The sequence below is a fragment of the Lissotriton vulgaris genome, chromosome 6, assembly GCF_964263255.1.
Source record: "Lissotriton vulgaris chromosome 6, aLisVul1.2, whole genome shotgun sequence".
Lineage (NCBI taxonomy): Eukaryota > Metazoa > Chordata > Amphibia > Caudata > Salamandridae > Lissotriton > Lissotriton vulgaris.
In genome coordinates, this window is record NC_141694.1 from 875,443,761 (window position 1) to 875,462,363 (window position 18,603).

An 18,603-nucleotide genomic window follows, 5' to 3' on the forward strand; every position below is an offset into this window, starting at 1 on the left:
GATGACTCCGGACCTGTCGAACGTCCCCAAAATGGTCCATATCGATGAAATTTTAACATTTAATCTTTTGACTCCAAACAACTGTTGGATGTGAATTAAGTCTTTTTCAACTAAAATAAGTGTGTTTAAAGTCATTTATGTGCCTGAAATTGGTCAAAATTGAAACTTTTGTGTAAGCAAAACTCTGTAAAAATGGCAATTTTGGTCACTCTGAGGGGTTAAAAAGTGGTTATTCAACATGAGGCACCATCACTTTGACATTTTGAATCATTTTTGGTACAGTCCTAAAAATTCATTTTCTGATGAAAAACGATGACTCCGGACCTGTCGAACGTACCCAAAATGGTCCATATCGATGAAATTTTAACATTTAATCTTTTGACTCCAAACGACTGTTGGATGTGAATTATGACTTTTTCAACTAAAATAAGTGTGTTTAAAGTCATTTATGTGCCTGAAATTGGTCAAAATTGAAGCTTTTGAGTAAGCAAAACTCTATAAAAATGGCAATTTTGGTCACTCTGAGGGGTTTAAAAGTGGTTATTCAACATGAGGCACGATCCATTTGACATTTTGAATCATTTTTGGTACAGTCCGAAAAATTAATTTTTTGATGAAAAACGATGACTCCGGACCTGTCGAACATCCCCAAAATGGTCCATATCGATGAAATTTTAACATTTAATCTTTTGACTCCAAATGACTGTTGGATGTGAATTATGACTTTTTCTACTAAAATAAGTGTGTTTAAAGTCATTTATGTGCCTGAAATTGGTCAAAATTGAAGCTTTTGAGTAAGCAAAACTCTGTAAAAATGGCAATTTTGGTCACTCTGAGGGGTTAAAAAGTGGTTATTCAACATGAGGCACGATCAATTTGACATTTTGAATCATTTTTGATATAGTCCGAAAAATTCATTTTCTGATGAAAAATAATGACTCCGGACCTGTCGAACGTCCCCAAAATGGTCCATATCGATGAAATTTTAACATTTAATCTTTTGACTCCAAACGACTGTTGGATGTGAATTAAGTCTTTTTCAACTAAAATAAGTGTGTTTAAAGTCATTTATGTGCCTATAATTGGTCAAAATTGAAGCTTTTGTGTAAGCAAAACTCTGTAAAAATGGCAATTTTGGTCACTCTGAGGGGTTAAAAAGTGATTATTCAACCTGAGGCACCATCACTTTGACATTTTGAATCATTTTTGGTACAGTCCGAAAAATTCATTTTCTGATGAAAAACGATGACTCCGGACCTGTCGAACGTCCCCAAAATGGTCCATATCGATGAAATTTTAACATTTAATCTTTTGACTCCAAACAACTGTTGGATGTGAATTAAGTCTTTTTCAACTAAAATAAGTGTGTTTAAAGTCATTTATGTGCCTGAAATTGGTCAAAATTGAAACTTTTGAGTAAGCAAAACTCTGTAAAAATGGCAATTTTGATCACTCTGAGGGGTTAAAAAGTGGTTATTCAACATGAGGCACCATCACGTTGACATTTTGAATCATTTTTTGTACAGTCTGAAAAATTCATTTTCTGATGAAAAACGATGACTCCGGACCTGTCGAACGTCCCCAAAATGGTCCATATCGATGAAATTTTAACATTTAATCTTTTGACTCCAAACAACTGTTGGATGTGAATTAAGTCTTTTTCAACTAAAATAAGTGTGTTTAAAGTCATTTATGTGCCTGAAATTGGTCAAAATTGAAACTTTTGTGTAAGCAATACTCTGTAAAAATGGCAATTTTGGTCACTCTGAGGGGTTAAAAAGTGGTTATTCAACATGAGGCACCATCACTTTGACATTTTGAATCATTTTTGGTACAGTCCGAAAAATTCATTTTCTGATGAAAAACGATGACTCCGGATGTCGAACGTACCCAAAATGGTCCATATCGATGAAATTTTAACATTTAATCTTTTGACTCCAAACGACTGTTGGATGTGAATTAAGTCTTTTTCACCTATAATAAGTGTGTTTAAAGTCATTTATGTGCCTGAAATTGGTCAAAATTGAAGCTTTTGTGTAAGCAAAACTCTGTAAAAATGGCAATTTTGGTCACTCTGAGGGGTTTAAAAAGTGGTTATTCAACATGAGGCACGATCTATTTGACATTTTGAATCATTTTTGGTATAGTCCGAAAAATTCATTTTCTGATGAAAAACGATGACTCCGGACCTGTCGAACGTCCCCAAAATGGTCCATATCGATGAAATTTTAACATTTAATTTTTTGACTCCAAACGACTGTTGGATGTGAATTATGACATTTTCAAATAAAATAAGTGTGTTTAAAGTCATTTATGTGCCTGAAATTGGTCAAAATTGAAGCTTTTGAGTAAGCAAAACTCTGTAAAAATGGCAATTTTGGTCACTCTGAGGGGTTAAAAAGTGGTTATTCAACATGAGGCACGATCCATTTGACATTTTGAATCATTTTTGGTATAGTCCGAAAAATTCATTTTCTGTTGAAAAACGATGACTCCGGACCTGTCGAACGTCCCCAAAATGGTCCATATCGATGAAATTTTAACATTTAATCTTTTGACTCCAAACGACTGTTGGATGTGAATTAAGTCTTTTTCAACTAAAATAAGTGTGTTTAGAGTCATTTATGTGCCTGAAATTGGTCAAAATTGAAGCTTTTGTGTAAGCAAAACTCTGTAAAAATGGCAATTTTGGTCACTCTGAGGGGTTAAAAAGTGGTTTTTCAACATGAGGCACGTTCTATTTGACATTTTGAATCATTTTTGGTATAGTCCGAATAATTCATTTTCTGATGAAAAACGATGACTCCGGACCTGTCGAACGTCCCCAAAATGGTCCATATCGATGAAATTTTAACATTTAATCTTTTGACTCCAAACGACTGTTGGATGTGAATTAAGTCTTTTTCAACTAAAATAAGTGTGTTTAAAGTCATTTATGTGCCTGAAATTGGTCAAAATTGAAGCTTTTGTGTAAGCAAAACTCTGTAAAAATGGCAATTTTGGTCACTCTGAGGGGTTAAAAAGTGGTTATTCAACATGAGGCACGATCTATTTGACATTTTGAATCATTTTTGGTATAGTCTGAAAAATTCATTTTCTGATGAAAAACGATGACTCCGGACCTGTCGAACGTCCCCAAAATGGTCCATATCGATGAAATTTTAACATTTAATCTTTTGACTCCAAACAACTGTTGGATGTGAATTAAGTCTTTTTCAACTAAAATAAGTGTGTTTAAAGTCATTTATGTGCCTGAAATTGGTCAAAATTGAAACTTTTGTGTAAGCAAAACTCTGTAAAAATGGCAATTTTGGTCACTCTGAGGGGTTAAAAAGTGGTTATTCAACATGAGGCACCATCACTTTGACATTTTGAATCATTTTTGGTACAGTCCTAAAAATTCATTTTCTGATGAAAAACGATGACTCCGGACCTGTCGAACGTACCCAAAATGGTCCATATCGATGAAATTTTAACATTTAATCTTTTGACTCCAAACGACTGTTGGATGTGAATTATGACTTTTTCAACTAAAATAAGTGTGTTTAAAGTCATTTATGTGCCTGAAATTGGTCAAAATTGAAGCTTTTGAGTAAGCAAAACTCTGTAAAAATGGCAATTTTGGTCACTCTGAGGGGGTTAAAAAGTGGTTATTCAACATGAGGCACGATCTATTTGACATTTTGAATCATTTTTGGTATAGTCCGAAAAATTCATTTTCTGATGAAAAACGATGACTCCGGACCTGTCGAACGTCCCCAAAATGGTCCATATCGATGAAATTTTAACATTTAATCTTTTGACTCCAAACGACTGTTGGATGTGAATTAAGTCTTTTTCAACTAAAATAAGTGTGTTTAGAGTCATTTATGTGCCTGAAATTGGTCAAAATTGAAGCTTTTGTGTAAGCAAAACTCTGTAAAAATGGCAATTTTGGTCACTCTGAGGGGTTAAAAAGTGGTTATTCAACATGAGGCACGTTCTATTTGACATTTTGAATCATTTTTGGTATAGTCCGAAAAATTCATTTTCTGATGAAAAACGATGACTCCGGACCTGTCGAACGTCCCCAAAATGGTCCATATCGATGAAATTTTAACATTTAATCTTTTGACTCCAAACGACTGTTGGATGTGAATTATGACTTTTTCAACTAAAATAAGTGTGTTTAAAGTCATTTATGTGCCTGAAATTGGTCAAAATTGAAGCTTTTGAGTAAGCCAAACTCTGTAAAAATGGCAATTTTGGTCACTCTGAGGGGTTAAAAAGTGGTTATTCAACATGAGGCACGATCCATTTGACATTTTGAATCATTTTTGGTATAGTCCGAAAAATTCATTTTCTGATGAAAAACGATGACTCCGGACCTGTCGAACGTCCCCAAAATGGTCCATATCGATGAAATTTTAACATTTAATCTTTTGACTCCAAACGACTGTTGGATGTGAATTAAGTCTTTTTCAACTAAAATAAGTGTGTTTAAAGTCATTTATGTGCCTGAAATTGGTCAAAATTGAAGCTTTTGTGTAAGCAAAACTCTGTAAAAATGGCAATTTTGGTCACTCTGAGGGGTTAAAAAGTGGTTATTCAACATGAGGCACGATCTATTTGACATTTTGAATCATTTTTGGTATAGTCTGAAAAATTCATTTTCTGATGAAAAACGATGACTCCGGACCTGTCGAACGTCCCCAAAATGGTCCATATCGATGAAATTTTAACATTTAATCTTTTGACTCCAAACAACTGTTGGATGTGAATTAAGTCTTTTTCAACTAAAATAAGTGTGTTTAAAGTCATTTATGTGCCTGAAATTGGTCAAAATTGAAACTTTTGTGTAAGCAAAACTCTGTAAAAATGGCAATTTTGGTCACTCTGAGGGGTTAAAAAGTGGTTATTCAACATGAGGCACCATCACTTTGACATTTTGAATCATTTTGGTACAGTCCTAAAAATTCATTTTCTGATGAAAAACGATGACTCCGGACCTGTCGAACGTACCCAAAATGGTCCATATCGATGAAATTTTAACATTTAATCTTTTGACTCCAAACGACTGTTGGATGTGAATTATGACTTTTTCAACTAAAATAAGTGTGTTTAAAGTCATTTATGTGCCTGAAATTGGTCAAAATTGAAGCTTTTGAGTAAGCAAAACTCTATAAAAATGGCAATTTTGGTCACTCTGAGGGGTTTAAAAGTGGTTATTCAACATGAGGCACGATCCATTTGACATTTTGAATCATTTTTGGTACAGTCCGAAAAATTAATTTTTTGATGAAAAACGATGACTCCGGACCTGTCGAACATCCCCAAAATGGTCCATATCGATGAAATTTTAACATTTAATCTTTTGACTCCAAATGACTGTTGGATGTGAATTATGACTTTTTCTACTAAAATAAGTGTGTTTAAAGTCATTTATGTGCCTGAAATTGGTCAAAATTGAAGCTTTTGAGTAAGCAAAACTCTGTAAAAATGGCAATTTTGGTCACTCTGAGGGGTTAAAAAGTGGTTATTCAACATGAGGCACGATCAATTTGACATTTTGAATCATTTTTGATATAGTCCGAAAAATTCATTTTCTGATGAAAAATAATGACTCCGGACCTGTCGAACGTCCCCAAAATGGTCCATATCGATGAAATTTTAACATTTAATCTTTTGACTCCAAACGACTGTTGGATGTGAATTAAGTCTTTTTCAACTAAAATAAGTGTGTTTAAAGTCATTTATGTGCCTGAAATTGGTCAAAATTGAAGCTTTTGTGTAAGCAAAACTCTGTAAAAATGGCAATTTTGGTCACTCTGAGGGGGTTAAATTGTGGTTATTCAACATGAGGCACGATCTATTTGACATTTTGAATCATTTTTGGTATAGCCAGAAAAATTCATTTTCTGATGAAAAGCGATGACTCCGGACCTGTCGAACGTCCCCAAAATGGTCCATATCGATGAAATTTTAACATTTAATTTTTTGACTCCAAACGACTGTTGGATGTGAATTATGACATTTTCAACTAAAATAAGTGTGTTTAAAGTCATTTATGTGCCTGAAATTGGTCAAAATTGAAGCTTTTGAGTAAGCAAAACTCTGTAAAAATGGCAATTTTGGTCACTCTGAGGGGTTAAAAAGTGGTTATTCAACATGAGGCACGATCCATTTGACATTTTGAATCATTTTTGGTATAGTCCGAAAAATTCATTTTCTGTTGAAAAACGATGACTCCGGACCTGTCGAACGTCCCCAAAATGGTCCATATCGATGAAATTTTAACATTTAATCTTTTGACTCCAAACGACTGTTGGATGTGAATTAAGTCTTTTTCAACTAAAATAAGTGTGTTTAGAGTCATTTATGTGCCTGAAATTGGTCAAAATTGAAGCTTTTGTGTAAGCAAAACTCTGTAAAAATGGCAATTTTGGTCACTCTGAGGGGTTAAAAAGTGGTTTTTCAACATGAGGCACGTTCTATTTGACATTTTGAATCATTTTTGGTATAGTCCGAATAATTCATTTTCTGATGAAAAACGATGACTCCGGACCTGTCGAACGTCCCCAAAATGGTCCATATCGATGAAATTTTAACATTTAATCTTTTGACTCCAAACGACTGTTGGATGTGAATTAAGTCTTTTTCAACTAAAATAAGTGTGTTTAAAGTCATTTATGTGCCTGAAATTGGTCAAAATTGAAGCTTTTGTGTAAGCAAAACTCTGTAAAAATGGCAATTTTGGTCACTCTGAGGGGTTAAAAAGTGGTTATTCAACATGAGGCACGATCTATTTGACATTTTGAATCATTTTTGGTATAGTCTGAAAAATTCATTTTCTGATGAAAAACGATGACTCCGGACCTGTCGAACGTCCCCAAAATGGTCCATATCGATGAAATTTTAACATTTAATCTTTTGACTCCAAACAACTGTTGGATGTGAATTAAGTCTTTTTCAACTAAAATAAGTGTGTTTAAAGTCATTTATGTGCCTGAAATTGGTCAAAATTGAAACTTTTGTGTAAGCAAAACTCTGTAAAAATGGCAATTTTGGTCACTCTGAGGGGTTAAAAAGTGGTTATTCAACATGAGGCACCATCACTTTGACATTTTGAATCATTTTTGGTACAGTCCTAAAAATTCATTTTCTGATGAAAAACGATGACTCCGGACCTGTCGAACGTCCCCAAAATGGTCCATATCGATGAAATTTTAACATTTAATCTTTTGACTCCAAACGACTGTTGGATGTGAATTATGACTTTTTCAACTAAAATAAGTGTGTTTAAAGTCATTTATGTGCCTGAAATTGGTCAAAATTGAAGCTTTTGAGTAAGCAAAACTCTGTAAAAATGGCAATTTTGGTCACTCTGAGGGGGTTAAAAAGTGGTTATTCAACATGAGGCACGATCTATTTGACATTTTGAATCATTTTTGGTATAGTCCGAAAAATTCATTTTCTGATGAAAAACGATGACTCCGGACCTGTCGAACGTCCCCAAAATGGTCCATATCGATGAAATTTTAACATTTAATCTTTTGACTCCAAACGACTGTTGGATGTGAATTAAGTCTTTTTCAACTAAAATAAGTGTGTTTAGAGTCATTTATGTGCCTGAAATTGGTCAAAATTGAAGCTTTTGTGTAAGCAAAACTCTGTAAAAATGGCAATTTTGGTCACTCTGAGGGGTTAAAAAGTGGTTATTCAACATGAGGCACGATCAATTTGACATTTTGAATCATTTTTGATATAGTCCGAAAAATTCATTTTCTGATGAAAAATAATGACTCCGGACCTGTCGAACGTCCCCAAAATGGTCCATATCGATGAAATTTTAACATTTAATCTTTTGACTCCAAACGACTGTTGGATGTGAATTAAGTCTTTTTCAACTAAAATAAGTGTGTTTAAAGTCATTTATGTGCCTGAAATTGGTCAAAATTGAAGCTTTTGTGTAAGCAAAACTCTGTAAAAATGGCAATTTTGGTCACTCTGAGGGGGTTAAATTGTGGTTATTCAACATGAGGCACGATCTATTTGACATTTTGAATCATTTTTGGTATAGCCAGAAAAATTCATTTTCTGATGAAAAGCGATGACTCCGGACCTGTCGAACGTCCCCAAAATGGTCCATATCGATGAAATTTTAACATTTAATTTTTTGACTCCAAACGACTGTTGGATGTGAATTATGACATTTTCAACTAAAATAAGTGTGTTTAAAGTCATTTATGTGCCTGAAATTGGTCAAAATTGAAGCTTTTGAGTAAGCAAAACTCTGTAAAAATGGCAATTTTGGTCACTCTGAGGGGTTAAAAAGTGGTTATTCAACATGAGGCACGATCCATTTGACATTTTGAATCATTTTTGGTATAGTCCGAAAAATTCATTTTCTGTTGAAAAACGATGACTCCGGACCTGTCGAACGTCCCCAAAATGGTCCATATCGATGAAATTTTAACATTTAATCTTTTGACTCCAAACGACTGTTGGATGTGAATTAAGTCTTTTTCAACTAAAATAAGTGTGTTTAGAGTCATTTATGTGCCTGAAATTGGTCAAAATTGAAGCTTTTGTGTAAGCAAAACTCTGTAAAAATGGCAATTTTGGTCACTCTGAGGGGTTAAAAAGTGGTTTTTCAACATGAGGCACGTTCTATTTGACATTTTGAATCATTTTTGGTATAGTCCGAATAATTCATTTTCTGATGAAAAACGATGACTCCGGACCTGTCGAACGTCCCCAAAATGGTCCATATCGATGAAATTTTAACATTTAATCTTTTGACTCCAAACGACTGTTGGATGTGAATTAAGTCTTTTTCAACTAAAATAAGTGTGTTTAAAGTCATTTATGTGCCTGAAATTGGTCAAAATTGAAGCTTTTGTGTAAGCAAAACTCTGTAAAAATGGCAATTTTGGTCACTCTGAGGGGTTAAAAAGTGGTTATTCAACATGAGGCACGATCTATTTGACATTTTGAATCATTTTTGGTATAGTCTGAAAAATTCATTTTCTGATGAAAAACGATGACTCCGGACCTGTCGAACGTCCCCAAAATGGTCCATATCGATGAAATTTTAACATTTAATCTTTTGACTCCAAACAACTGTTGGATGTGAATTAAGTCTTTTTCAACTAAAATAAGTGTGTTTAAAGTCATTTATGTGCCTGAAATTGGTCAAAATTGAAACTTTTGTGTAAGCAAAACTCTGTAAAAATGGCAATTTTGGTCACTCTGAGGGGTTAAAAAGTGGTTATTCAACATGAGGCACCATCACTTTGACATTTTGAATCATTTTTGGTACAGTCCTAAAAATTCATTTTCTGATGAAAAACGATGACTCCGGACCTGTCGAACGTCCCCAAAATGGTCCATATCGATGAAATTTTAACATTTAATCTTTTGACTCCAAACGACTGTTGGATGTGAATTATGACTTTTTCAACTAAAATAAGTGTGTTTAAAGTCATTTATGTGCCTGAAATTGGTCAAAATTGAAGCTTTTGAGTAAGCAAAACTCTGTAAAAATGGCAATTTTGGTCACTCTGAGGGGGTTAAAAAGTGGTTATTCAACATGAGGCACGATCTATTTGACATTTTGAATCATTTTTGGTATAGTCCGAAAAATTCATTTTCTGATGAAAAACGATGACTCCGGACCTGTCGAACGTCCCCAAAATGGTCCATATCGATGAAATTTTAACATTTAATCTTTTGACTCCAAACGACTGTTGGATGTGAATTAAGTCTTTTTCAACTAAAATAAGTGTGTTTAGAGTCATTTATGTGCCTGAAATTGGTCAAAATTGAAGCTTTTGTGTAAGCAAAACTCTGTAAAAATGGCAATTTTGGTCACTCTGAGGGGTTAAAAAGTGGTTATTCAACATGAGGCACGTTCTATTTGACATTTTGAATCATTTTTGGTATAGTCCGAAAAATTCATTTTCTGATGAAAAACGATGACTCCGGACCTGTCGAACGTCCCCAAAATGGTCCATATCGATGAAATTTTAACATTTAATCTTTTGACTCCAAACGACTGTTGGATGTGAATTATGACTTTTTCAACTAAAATAAGTGTGTTTAAAGTCATTTATGTGCCTGAAATTGGTCAAAATTGAAGCTTTTGAGTAAGCCAAACTCTGTAAAAATGGCAATTTTGGTCACTCTGAGGGGTTAAAAAGTGGTTATTCAACATGAGGCACGATCCATTTGACATTTTGAATCATTTTTGGTATAGTCCGAAAAATTCATTTTCTGATGAAAAACGATGACTCCGGACCTGTCGAACGTCCCCAAAATGGTCCATATCGATGAAATTTTAACATTTAATCTTTTGACTCCAAACGACTGTTGGATGTGAATTAAGTCTTTTTCAACTAAAATAAGTGTGTTTAAAGTCATTTATGTGCCTGAAATTGGTCAAAATTGAAGCTTTTGTGTAAGCAAAACTCTGTAAAAATGGCAATTTTGGTCACTCTGAGGGGTTAAAAAGTGGTTATTCAACATGAGGCACGATCTATTTGACATTTTGAATCATTTTTGGTATAGTCTGAAAAATTCATTTTCTGATGAAAAACGATGACTCCGGACCTGTCGAACGTCCCCAAAATGGTCCATATCGATGAAATTTTAACATTTAATCTTTTGACTCCAAACAACTGTTGGATGTGAATTAAGTCTTTTTCAACTAAAATAAGTGTGTTTAAAGTCATTTATGTGCCTGAAATTGGTCAAAATTGAAACTTTTGTGTAAGCAAAACTCTGTAAAAATGGCAATTTTGGTCACTCTGAGGGGTTAAAAAGTGGTTATTCAACATGAGGCACCATCACTTTGACATTTTGAATCATTTTTGGTACAGTCCTAAAAATTCATTTTCTGATGAAAAACGATGACTCCGGACCTGTCGAACGTACCCAAAATGGTCCATATCGATGAAATTTTAACATTTAATCTTTTGACTCCAAACGACTGTTGGATGTGAATTATGACTTTTTCAACTAAAATAAGTGTGTTTAAAGTCATTTATGTGCCTGAAATTGGTCAAAATTGAAGCTTTTGAGTAAGCAAAACTCTATAAAAATGGCAATTTTGGTCACTCTGAGGGGTTTAAAAGTGGTTATTCAACATGAGGCACGATCCATTTGACATTTTGAATCATTTTTGGTACAGTCCGAAAAATTAATTTTTTGATGAAAAACGATGACTCCGGACCTGTCGAACATCCCCAAAATGGTCCATATCGATGAAATTTTAACATTTAATCTTTTGACTCCAAATGACTGTTGGATGTGAATTATGACTTTTTCTACTAAAATAAGTGTGTTTAAAGTCATTTATGTGCCTGAAATTGGTCAAAATTGAAGCTTTTGAGTAAGCAAAACTCTGTAAAAATGGCAATTTTGGTCACTCTGAGGGGTTAAAAAGTGGTTATTCAACATGAGGCACGATCAATTTGACATTTTGAATCATTTTTGATATAGTCCGAAAAATTCATTTTCTGATGAAAAATAATGACTCCGGACCTGTCGAACGTCCCCAAAATGGTCCATATCGATGAAATTTTAACATTTAATCTTTTGACTCCAAACGACTGTTGGATGTGAATTAAGTCTTTTTCAACTAAAATAAGTGTGTTTAAAGTCATTTATGTGCCTGAAATTGGTCAAAATTGAAGCTTTTGTGTAAGCAAAACTCTGTAAAAATGGCAATTTTGGTCACTCTGAGGGGGTTAAATTGTGGTTATTCAACATGAGGCACGATCTATTTGACATTTTGAATCATTTTTGGTATAGCCAGAAAAATTCATTTTCTGATGAAAAGCGATGACTCCGGACCTGTCGAACGTCCCCAAAATGGTCCATATCGATGAAATTTTAACATTTAATTTTTTGACTCCAAACGACTGTTGGATGTGAATTATGACATTTTCAACTAAAATAAGTGTGTTTAAAGTCATTTATGTGCCTGAAATTGGTCAAAATTGAAGCTTTTGAGTAAGCAAAACTCTGTAAAAATGGCAATTTTGGTCACTCTGAGGGGTTAAAAAGTGGTTATTCAACATGAGGCACGATCCATTTGACATTTTGAATCATTTTTGGTATAGTCCGAAAAATTCATTTTCTGTTGAAAAACGATGACTCCGGACCTGTCGAACGTCCCCAAAATGGTCCATATCGATGAAATTTTAACATTTAATCTTTTGACTCCAAACGACTGTTGGATGTGAATTAAGTCTTTTTCAACTAAAATAAGTGTGTTTAGAGTCATTTATGTGCCTGAAATTGGTCAAAATTGAAGCTTTTGTGTAAGCAAAACTCTGTAAAAATGGCAATTTTGGTCACTCTGAGGGGTTAAAAAGTGGTTTTTCAACATGAGGCACGTTCTATTTGACATTTTGAATCATTTTTGGTATAGTCCGAATAATTCATTTTCTGATGAAAAACGATGACTCCGGACCTGTCGAACGTCCCCAAAATGGTCCATATCGATGAAATTTTAACATTTAATCTTTTGACTCCAAACGACTGTTGGATGTGAATTAAGTCTTTTTCAACTAAAATAAGTGTGTTTAAAGTCATTTATGTGCCTGAAATTGGTCAAAATTGAAGCTTTTGTGTAAGCAAAACTCTGTAAAAATGGCAATTTTGGTCACTCTGAGGGGTTAAAAAGTGGTTATTCAACATGAGGCACGATCTATTTGACATTTTGAATCATTTTTGGTATAGTCTGAAAAATTCATTTTCTGATGAAAAACGATGACTCCGGACCTGTCGAACGTCCCCAAAATGGTCCATATCGATGAAATTTTAACATTTAATCTTTTGACTCCAAACAACTGTTGGATGTGAATTAAGTCTTTTTCAACTAAAATAAGTGTGTTTAAAGTCATTTATGTGCCTGAAATTGGTCAAAATTGAAACTTTTGTGTAAGCAAAACTCTGTAAAAATGGCAATTTTGGTCACTCTGAGGGGTTAAAAAGTGGTTATTCAACATGAGGCACCATCACTTTGACATTTTGAATCATTTTTGGTACAGTCCTAAAAATTCATTTTCTGATGAAAAACGATGACTCCGGACCTGTCGAACGTCCCCAAAATGGTCCATATCGATGAAATTTTAACATTTAATCTTTTGACTCCAAACGACTGTTGGATGTGAATTATGACTTTTTCAACTAAAATAAGTGTGTTTAAAGTCATTTATGTGCCTGAAATTGGTCAAAATTGAAGCTTTTGAGTAAGCAAAACTCTGTAAAAATGGCAATTTTGGTCACTCTGAGGGGGTTAAAAAGTGGTTATTCAACATGAGGCACGATCTATTTGACATTTTGAATCATTTTTGGTATAGTCCGAAAAATTCATTTTCTGATGAAAAACGATGACTCCGGACCTGTCGAACGTCCCCAAAATGGTCCATATCGATGAAATTTTAACATTTAATCTTTTGACTCCAAACGACTGTTGGATGTGAATTAAGTCTTTTTCAACTAAAATAAGTGTGTTTAGAGTCATTTATGTGCCTGAAATTGGTCAAAATTGAAGCTTTTGTGTAAGCAAAACTCTGTAAAAATGGCAATTTTGGTCACTCTGAGGGGTTAAAAAGTGGTTATTCAACATGAGGCACGATCAATTTGACATTTTGAATCATTTTTGATATAGTCCGAAAAATTCATTTTCTGATGAAAAATAATGACTCCGGACCTGTCGAACGTCCCCAAAATGGTCCATATCGATGAAATTTTAACATTTAATCTTTTGACTCCAAACGACTGTTGGATGTGAATTAAGTCTTTTTCAACTAAAATAAGTGTGTTTAAAGTCATTTATGTGCCTGAAATTGGTCAAAATTGAAGCTTTTGTGTAAGCAAAACTCTGTAAAAATGGCAATTTTGGTCACTCTGAGGGGGTTAAATTGTGGTTATTCAACATGAGGCACGATCTATTTGACATTTTGAATCATTTTTGGTATAGCCAGAAAAATTCATTTTCTGATGAAAAGCGATGACTCCGGACCTGTCGAACGTCCCCAAAATGGTCCATATCGATGAAATTTTAACATTTAATTTTTTGACTCCAAACGACTGTTGGATGTGAATTATGACATTTTCAACTAAAATAAGTGTGTTTAAAGTCATTTATGTGCCTGAAATTGGTCAAAATTGAAGCTTTTGAGTAAGCAAAACTCTGTAAAAATGGCAATTTTGGTCACTCTGAGGGGTTAAAAAGTGGTTATTCAACATGAGGCACGATCCATTTGACATTTTGAATCATTTTTGGTATAGTCCGAAAAATTCATTTTCTGTTGAAAAACGATGACTCCGGACCTGTCGAACGTCCCCAAAATGGTCCATATCGATGAAATTTTAACATTTAATCTTTTGACTCCAAACGACTGTTGGATGTGAATTAAGTCTTTTTCAACTAAAATAAGTGTGTTTAGAGTCATTTATGTGCCTGAAATTGGTCAAAATTGAAGCTTTTGTGTAAGCAAAACTCTGTAAAAATGGCAATTTTGGTCACTCTGAGGGGTTAAAAAGTGGTTTTTCAACATGAGGCACGTTCTATTTGACATTTTGAATCATTTTTGGTATAGTCCGAATAATTCATTTTCTGATGAAAAACGATGACTCCGGACCTGTCGAACGTCCCCAAAATGGTCCATATCGATGAAATTTTAACATTTAATCTTTTGACTCCAAACGACTGTTGGATGTGAATTAAGTCTTTTTCAACTAAAATAAGTGTGTTTAAAGTCATTTATGTGCCTGAAATTGGTCAAAATTGAAGCTTTTGTGTAAGCAAAACTCTGTAAAAATGGCAATTTTGGTCACTCTGAGGGGTTAAAAAGTGGTTATTCAACATGAGGCACGATCTATTTGACATTTTGAATCATTTTTGGTATAGTCTGAAAAATTCATTTTCTGATGAAAAACGATGACTCCGGACCTGTCGAACGTCCCCAAAATGGTCCATATCGATGAAATTTTAACATTTAATCTTTTGACTCCAAACAACTGTTGGATGTGAATTAAGTCTTTTTCAACTAAAATAAGTGTGTTTAAAGTCATTTATGTGCCTGAAATTGGTCAAAATTGAAACTTTTGTGTAAGCAAAACTCTGTAAAAATGGCAATTTTGGTCACTCTGAGGGGTTAAAAAGTGGTTATTCAACATGAGGCACCATCACTTTGACATTTTGAATCATTTTTGGTACAGTCCTAAAAATTCATTTTCTGATGAAAAACGATGACTCCGGACCTGTCGAACGTCCCCAAAATGGTCCATATCGATGAAATTTTAACATTTAATCTTTTGACTCCAAACGACTGTTGGATGTGAATTATGACTTTTTCAACTAAAATAAGTGTGTTTAAAGTCATTTATGTGCCTGAAATTGGTCAAAATTGAAGCTTTTGAGTAAGCAAAACTCTGTAAAAATGGCAATTTTGGTCACTCTGAGGGGGTTAAAAAGTGGTTATTCAACATGAGGCACGATCTATTTGACATTTTGAATCATTTTTGGTATAGTCCGAAAAATTCATTTTCTGATGAAAAACGATGACTCCGGACCTGTCGAACGTCCCCAAAATGGTCCATATCGATGAAATTTTAACATTTAATCTTTTGACTCCAAACGACTGTTGGATGTGAATTAAGTCTTTTTCAACTAAAATAAGTGTGTTTAGAGTCATTTATGTGCCTGAAATTGGTCAAAATTGAAGCTTTTGTGTAAGCAAAACTCTGTAAAAATGGCAATTTTGGTCACTCTGAGGGGTTAAAAAGTGGTTATTCAACATGAGGCACGTTCTATTTGACATTTTGAATCATTTTTGGTATAGTCCGAAAAATTCATTTTCTGATGAAAAACGATGACTCCGGACCTGTCGAACGTCCCCAAAATGGTCCATATCGATGAAATTTTAACATTTAATCTTTTGACTCCAAACGACTGTTGGATGTGAATTATGACTTTTTCAACTAAAATAAGTGTGTTTAAAGTCATTTATGTGCCTGAAATTGGTCAAAATTGAAGCTTTTGAGTAAGCCAAACTCTGTAAAAATGGCAATTTTGGTCACTCTGAGGGGTTAAAAAGTGGTTATTCAACATGAGGCACGATCCATTTGACATTTTGAATCATTTTTGGTATAGTCCGAAAAATTCATTTTCTGATGAAAAACGATGACTCCGGACCTGTCGAACGTCCCCAAAATGGTCCATATCGATGAAATTTTAACATTTAATCTTTTGACTCCAAACGACTGTTGGATGTGAATTAAGTCTTTTTCAACTAAAATAAGTGTGTTTAAAGTCATTTATGTGCCTGAAATTGGTCAAAATTGAAGCTTTTGTGTAAGCAAAACTCTGTAAAAATGGCAATTTTGGTCACTCTGAGGGGTTAAAAAGTGGTTATTCAACATGAGGCACGATCTATTTGACATTTTGAATCATTTTTGGTATAGTCTGAAAAATTCATTTTCTGATGAAAAACGATGACTCCGGACCTGTCGAACGTCCCCAAAATGGTCCATATCGATGAAATTTTAACATTTAATCTTTTGACTCCAAACAACTGTTGGATGTGAATTAAGTCTTTTTCAACTAAAATAAGTGTGTTTAAAGTCATTTATGTGCCTGAAATTGGTCAAAATTGAAACTTTTGTGTAAGCAAAACTCTGTAAAAATGGCAATTTTGGTCACTCTGAGGGGTTAAAAAGTGGTTATTCAACATGAGGCACCATCACTTTGACATTTTGAATCATTTTTGGTACAGTCCTAAAAATTCATTTTCTGATGAAAAACGATGACTCCGGACCTGTCGAACGTACCCAAAATGGTCCATATCGATGAAATTTTAACATTTAATCTTTTGACTCCAAACGACTGTTGGATGTGAATTATGACTTTTTCAACTAAAATAAGTGTGTTTAAAGTCATTTATGTGCCTGAAATTGGTCAAAATTGAAGCTTTTGAGTAAGCAAAACTCTATAAAAATGGCAATTTTGGTCACTCTGAGGGGTTTAAAAGTGGTTATTCAACATGAGGCACGATCCATTTGACATTTTGAATCATTTTTGGTACAGTCCGAAAAATTAATTTTTTGATGAAAAACGATGACTCCGGACCTGTCGAACATCCCCAAAATGGTCCATATCGATGAAATTTTAACATTTAATCTTTTGACTCCAAATGACTGTTGGATGTGAATTATGACTTTTTCTACTAAAATAAGTGTGTTTAAAGTCATTTATGTGCCTGAAATTGGTCAAAATTGAAGCTTTTGAGTAAGCAAAACTCTGTAAAAATGGCAATTTTGGACACTCTGAGGGGTTAAAAAGTGGTTATTCAACATGAGGCACGATCAATTTGACATTTTGAATCATTTTTGATATAGTCCGAAAAATTCATTTTCTGATGAAAAATAATGACTCCGGACCTGTCGAACGTCCCCAAAATGGTCCATATCGATGAAATTTTAACATTTAATCTTTTGACTCCAAACGACTGTTGGATGTGAATTAAGTCTTTTTCAACTAAAATAAGTGTGTTTAAAGTCATTTATGTGCCTGAAATTGGTCAAAATTGAAGCTTTTGTGTAAGCAAAACTCTGTAAAAATGGCAATTTTGGTCACTCTGAGGGGGTTAAATTGTGGTTATTCAACATGAGGCACGATCTATTTGACATTTTGAATCATTTTTGGTATAGCCAGAAAAATTCATTTTCTGATGAAAAGCGATGACTCCGGACCTGTTGAACGTCCCCAAAATGGTCCATATCGATGAAATTTTAACATTTAATCTTTTGACTCCAAACGACTGTTGGATGTGAATTATGACTTTTTCAACTAAAATAAGTGTGTTTAAAGTCATTTATGTGCCTGAAATTGGTCAAAATTGAAGCTTTTGAGTAAGCAAAATCTGTAAAAATGGCAATTTTGGTCACTCTGAGGGGTTAAAAAGTGGTTATTCAACATGAGGCACGATCCATTTGACATTTTGAATCATTTTTGGTATAGTCCGAAAAATTCATTTTCTGATGAAAAACGATGACTCCGGACCTGTCGAACGTTCCCAAAATGGTCCATATCGATGAAATTTTAACATTTAATCTTTTGACTCCAAACAACTGTTGGATGTGAATTAAGTCTTTTTCAACTAAAATAAGTGTGTTTAAAGTCATTTATGTGCCTGAAATTGGTCAAAATTGAAGCTTTTGTGTAAGCAAAACTCTGTAAAAATGGCAATTTTGGTCACTCTGATGGGTTAAAAAGTGGTTATTCAACATGAGGCACGATCTATTTGACATTTTGAATCATTTTTGGTATAGTCCGAAAAATTCATTTTCTGATGAAAAACGATGACTCCGGACATGTCGAACGTCCCCAAAATGGTCCATATCGATGAAATTTTAACATTTAATCTTTTGACTCCAAACAACTGTTGGATGTGAATTAAGTATTTTTCAACTAAAATAAGTGTGTTTAAAGTCATTTATGTGCCTGAAATTGGTCAAAATGGAAGCTTTTGTGTAAACAAAACTCTGTAAAAATGGCAATTTTGGTCACTCTGAGGGGATAAAAAGTGGTTATTCAACATGAGGCAC